Below are 6,643 nucleotides of genomic sequence, written 5' to 3'. Positions count from 1 at the left end.
TTTTTTTGCTAGCTTATGAAGAATTTCCCACAGGCCAGGCATTGCAAATAGGTGCAAGGACACCAGTACAAATCCCAAGTCTAGGAGCTAACGTCACTCGTCCCAATTCATAAAATATCCACGTCGTGGACAATAGAAATGAGTCAAATAGAGCAAACAAGTGTCTCCCTTCATAATAGGTGTGGGAAAGGTAGGCTTATCAGCACCCATACTATCTATAGCCGTTACATTTTCCCATGGATGGCTAGGATTACATGCTACAAAATTGTAGTGGTAGCACATAATTTTGTTACCGACTGAGGGGTATTCCCATAATTTCCTTAGCAAACTCTAATCACAACATCTGATCCAGCTGCATCCCACTACATCCACGTTCCCCTCCCCTTGCTCTCATCTCTGACTCCCCTCCCCTCATTTTCTCATCCCACATCTCTTGCTCGTCTCACCACCTCTGCTTGATTTCTTTCGTCACCATGAACTCCTAACACCTGCGCCAGCTCCCCTCACCTCCCCCGATCAGCGCCACCACCGAGATCTCTTCCGTCGCCATGAACTCATTACAGCACTGCCAGTTCCCCTCACTTATCCCCAACCAAAGACATCGCCTCTCCTCTCTCCTCACCCTCCCTCTATCTTTGCTAGGCAAGGAAGTGTGGGAACCAACGGTTAGGGTTGCAGGTATGTGCCTGCCCCCTATCGTCTTCTTGGTTATTACCCCACCACAACTTGGAGAAGTGGAGAGATCGAGGATTCCTTGCAGTAGGATAGAGCATTGGAACCAGGTGATCCTTCCGATGATTTCTCCGCCTGCCGCAAGGTACGAACTTTTTCTTTTCTTTTTGTTTCTTGATATGTAAGTGTTGGGGAACGTAGTAATTTCAAAAAAATTCCTACACACATGCAAGATCATGGTGATGCATAGCAACGAGAGGGGAGAGTGTTGTCCACGTACCCTCGTAGACCAAAAGTGGAAGCGTTAGCACAACGCGGTTGATGTAGTCGTACGTCTTCATGATCTGACCGATCAAGTACCGAATGTACGGCACCTCCGAGTTCAGCACACGTTCAGCCCGATGACGTCCCTCGAACTCCGATCCAACCGAGTGTTGAGGGAGAGTTTCGTCAGCACAACGGCGTGGTGACGATGATGATATTCTACCGACGCAGGGCTTCGCCTAAGCACCGCTACAGTATTATCGAGGTGAACTATGGCGGAGGGGGCACCGCACATGGCTAAAAGATCAAACGATCAATTGTTGTGTCTCTAGGGTGCCCCCTGCCCCCGTATATAAAGGAGCAAGGGGGAGAGAGGTGGCCGGCCAGGAGGGGCGCGCCAGGAGGAGTCCTACTCCCACCCCTTCCTTTTCCTTGTTCGATTAGGAGAGGAGAGGGAAGGAGAGAGAGGGGAAAGGAATGGGGGGGGCGCTGCCCCCCTCCTTGTCCAATTCGGACTTGGGGGGGATGGGCGCGCGGCTGCCCCTTGGTAGCCTCTCCTCTTCCACCAATTGGGCCCATGAGGCCCAATAACCTCCGGGGAGGGGGGTTCCGGTAACCCCCCGGTACTCCGGTATATATCCGATAACCCCCGGAACCATTTCGGTGTCCGAATATAGTCGCCCAATATATCAATCTTCATGTCTCGACCATTTCGAGACTCCTCGTTATGTCTGTGATCACATCTGGGACTCCGAACAATCTTTGGTACATCAAAACATATAAACTCATAATATAACTGTCATCAAAACTTTAAGCGTGCGACCCTATGGGTTTGAGAACTATGTAGACATGACCGAGACACGTCTCCGGTCAATAACCAATAGTGGAACCTGGATGCTCATATTGGCTCCCACATATTCTACGAAGATCTTTATCGGTCAAACTGCATAACAACATACATTGTTCCCTTTGTCATCGGTATGTTACTTGCCCGGGATTCGATCGTCGGTATCTCAATACCTAGTTCAATCTCGTTACCGGCAAGTCTCTTTACTCGTTCCGTAATACATCATCCCATAACTAACTCATTAGTTGTAATGCTTGCAAGGCTTAAGTGATGTGTATTACCGAGTGGGCCCAGAGATACCTCTCCAACAATCGGAGTGACAAATCCTAATCTCGAAATAGGCCAACCCAACAAGTACCTTTGGAGACACCTGTAGAGCACCTTTATAATCACCCAGTTACGTTGTGACATTTGGTAGCACACAAAGTGTTCCTCCGGTAAACGGGAGTTGCATAATCTCATAGTCATAGGAACATGTATGAGTCATGAAGAAAGCAATAGCAGAATACTAAACGATCGTGTGCTAAGCTAACGGAATGGGTCAAGTCAATCACATCATTCTCCTAATGATGTGATCCCGTTAATCAAATGAAAACTCATGTCTATGGCTAGGAAACATAACCATCTTTGATCAACGAGCTAGTCAAGTAGAGGCATACTAGTGACACTCTATTTGTCTATGTATTCACACAAGGATTATGTTTCCGGTTAATACAATTCTAGCATGAATAATAAACATTTATCATGATATAAGGAAATAAATAATAACTTTATTATTGCCTCTAGGGCATATTTCCTTCAGAAAGGTGGGGAAGGAAGAGCTTGAGAGTGACATGGAGTGAGAATGAGGTTGGTTCGTGCTTCTTGATCTCATTGGGTAGAGAGGCATGCATGGGTCTTGCTTATTTTCTATATAGTTCTTGCTAGTTTATATGAATTAAGAGAGAAAGGAACTTTTCCTTTGTTTGGAATATTGATTTTTCTTGATCTAGCCTAGAGATAGAGACCAATTGTTCCTCATCTGGTTGGTGTCTTACAGAGGCACAAGAAGGAATGGCAACCTCCCCATAACCCCTGATAACACGAGTCCCAAATAATAGAGCATATTTGCACTTTAGTTTATTGTCCAACTAATTTCTCGTGCATCCATTTGGCTACAATTTAGAATACTATAGTATAATTTCTAAACCACTTTTATTGTTGCAAGAAACATCATATTTTTTGGACCTACTTGAAAACACAGGTATTCCATGAAGGCGTGATAAATATATGCATGATGTGTTTCATTTTTCTTTCTCTAATATTGGCTAAGAATTAAGGCCTTGCTTAATGCATGATGGGTTCACGAAATGCATTCCGAGTTTCTTTTGCATCATGACATGTACATAAACTATGACTAGATGGTGGCGTTGTTTCTTGCTCATAAATTGAAAGTGAATCAACGAGCTACAAAGCAACAAGGATTTCAGTCTGCTTAGGTTCCTACTTTTTGCTGATCAGGTCAGGGAGACAGAGAAGTGTCCTATTCTAGAGAAAAAAAGATTGCTGGTAGTGATCGTATCCTATATGACTAGTGTTGAATCATGATTTGGTTGATAAGCTAAAATGTAGTTTCTAATTGTTGGGCTAAGTCCCTCCACATGGAGGTGTGTTGGCAGCCCAACATCAGCCCACACAAGTCCAACACATATGAACCGTTGATCTGTTCTGCATCCAACGGTTGTGAGTATTTCCTGGTGAAGGGAGCAAGGAGAAAACCCTAGCCACTCCACCCCTGCTGGTGGTGGATGCCATTCGTGAGAGTGAGAGTGAGAGCACACAAGAGAAAACACAACCTGAGAAAGAGAGGAAGAAGAAGAAGCAGAGGTTCTGTCCAGATTTGTTGCATCTGACTAGACAGTGTTCAAGCTGGTGGTTTGAGGCTCAAATGTGCTTCGATCGACCCCAAACTTGGTGAACTCGTTCCTTACTTTGAATACTTTGATCTGGTTAGCTGGTTTGAGGATTGGGTCAGTGGAGCATCAGATTTGAGAGTGGTTTTGTCAGCTCTGACTGCTGCAGTTTCAGAATAGAGTAGTTTTGGGAGACGGACAGTTTGGGTAGGCAAATGATGTCAGATTGAGATGAAATTTGGAGGGGATGTTAAGAACTCATGTGTCTACTTGTATGCCAAATTTGGTGCTGTTTGGTTTAGCGGTTTAAGAGCAGTTTGCAAAACACTGAAGGGTACATAAGCTGTGTAAATTCTGCTTAGCTGAAATCTTGCTTCTTGTGGTTGTTGTTGCTGTTGCCGGTTGGCAACGTGGAGAGTGTGTTGTAAATCTCTCTAGAGGTTCTAGAGCAGACTTTGTACTCATCATTCTCATAGTGAAGTTGCATGGACCAGTCGGTCCACAGCCGTGGTTTTTTACTCCTCAAGTTGAGGAGGTTTTTCCACGTTAAACCCTGTGTCACATGTGCATGTTGTTTGTGTTATTCCGCTGCTTACTTGTTGGTTGAAGCTGTCCTCAAAGTTCATCACAAGTGGAAGGGACTGTGTAGTGTGCATATTTGCCGTGTCGGTGAATTTGTGCAGCGCATTGTTGCTGTCCAGCCCCAACAAAGTGGTATCAGAGCCAGGTTTGCTTGTGCAAATTGCTGAGTTTCTTGTGGTGAAAGATGGAAGTGAATACCAGCAGGATGATATCTTTGAATGGTACAAATTATCAACCATGGAAGGGCAAGATGGAGGACTTGTTGTATGTGAAAGAATACTAGAAGCCAGTGTTCTCCATTGAGATGCCGGAGGGCATTGAGGAAGGTCAGTGGAAGGTACTTCCTTGCCAAGCTTGTGGGTTCATCCAGCAATGGGTCGATGGCAATGTTTTGAACCATATCAATGATGAGACACATGCACGCACCTTATGGCAGAAATTGGAAGAGTTATTTGCTCGGAAAGAAGGTACAATCAAGATTTTCTTGATCAAACAATTGATGTGCTTGAGGTACAAAGAGGGCATTCTAATGGCAGATCATGTGAATACATTCCAAGGCATTATAAATCAGCTTTCTTCAATGTGAATAACATTTGAAGATGAAGTGAGAGCTTTTCTGCTACTAGGATCATTAACGGACAGCTGGGAGACCTTTAAGGCCACGATTTGCAATTCAACACCTAATGGAGTTGTCACTTGGAATCTTGTGAAAACCAGGGTACTAAATGAAGAGTCCAGAAAGGTGGCTGAAGCTAGTTATTCCTCACATTCAGAGGTGTTGGTCACCCAGTCCAGGGGGGAGAAGTAAGAGCAGAGGTCCAGGTAAAGGGGCAGAAAGAGGTAGGAGCAAATCAAAAAGTAAGTATGTTGATTATGAGTGCCATCACTACCATCAGAAGGGCCACATTAAGTGGCAATGTGACAAGTGGAAGAAAGACAAAAAGAAAAAGAAGAAGAAAGATCAGAAGCAAGTTGACAGTGATAGTGACATAGAGGGCAACCAAGTAACTGCAGTAGAAGAGGACATCATGCTTGTTATGCATGAAGAAAATGAGGGTAGATTTGGTTCCACTATTGAGGAGAAGATCATTGTTGTTTCTGATGAAACCGTCAACCTTGTGGATGGTGACGAGATGATTTGGATACCGGACAGCGGTGCTACCATTCTTGCTACATCTCGCAGAGAGCTCTTCACTAACTATATATATCAGGTGATTTTGGTGTTGTGAAGATGGGGAACAATGATAGAGTAGCCATCATTGGAAAAGGAGATGTGCATTTGGAGACCGCAGATGGTACAAGGTTAGTCCTCAAATCTATGAGGCATGTCGAGGCATTTTGTCTCAATATTATCTCGGTTGGTTTGCTTGATGGAGATGATTACTTGAGCAGTTTTGGAAAAGGGCAGTACAAGCTCCCCAAAGGCAACATGATTGTTGCAAGAGGTAAAATGGTCTCAGTGTTGTATCATGTTCATGCTAAGCTCTTTAGTGCTTCTGTCAATGCACTAGAGAAGGATGATCATTTTGCTCTACGGCACAAGAGACTTGGGCACATGAGTGAGAAGGGGATGACAGCGCTAGTGAAGAAAAAAATGTTGAAGGGTGTGAAAGGAGTTCACATCAAGAAATGTTCAGATTGTCTAGCAGGGAAGCAACACAGAGTTGCCTTCAAGAATCTACCTGCTCACAAGAAGCCCGAGAAGCTGGACTTGATACATTCCGATGTTTGCAAAATGTCGGTAAGATCTTTTGGTGGTGCTAAGTACTTTGTGACTTTTATTGATGACTTTTTCAGGAAAGTTTGGGCTTTCACTTTGAGGACCAAAGATCAAGTACTAGGTGTATTCAAGAAATTCCAAGCCTCGGTTGAGAGAGAAACTAAGAAGAAGATCAAGTGCATTCGCACTGATAATGGAGGAGAGTATATTGGGCCATTTGATGCATATTGCAAGCAGCAAGGTATTAGGCATCAATTTACTCCCTCGAAGACACCACGGCTGAATGGTCTTGCTGAGAGGATGAACAGGACAATTGTTGAGAGAGTTAGATGCTTGTTGTCTAGTGCAAAGCTACGCAAACACTTTTGGGGTGAGGCTTTGATGACTGCAGTTTATCTTATTAATCTCTCACCAAGTTATCCTTTGCAGGGAGATGTTCCTAATAGGGTCTGGTGTGACAAGGACATCTCATATGACCACCTGAAGGTTTTTGGGTGCGAGGCCTTTGTTCATATTCCTCAAGATGAAAGGTCAAAGCTTGATTCGAAGACACGGCAGTCTATCTTTCTTGGCTATGGTGGTGATGAGTTTGGCTACAAGCTGTTTGACCCTATAGCAAGGAAAGTTGTGAGAAGCCGTGATGTTGTGTTTGTTGAAGACCAAACA

The sequence above is a fragment of the Triticum aestivum genome, chromosome 1A (genome assembly GCF_018294505.1).
Source record: "Triticum aestivum cultivar Chinese Spring chromosome 1A, IWGSC CS RefSeq v2.1, whole genome shotgun sequence".
Lineage (NCBI taxonomy): Eukaryota > Viridiplantae > Streptophyta > Magnoliopsida > Poales > Poaceae > Triticum > Triticum aestivum.
The sequence above is the reverse complement of the archived record's forward strand: the minus strand, read 5'-3'. Positions refer to the sequence as shown.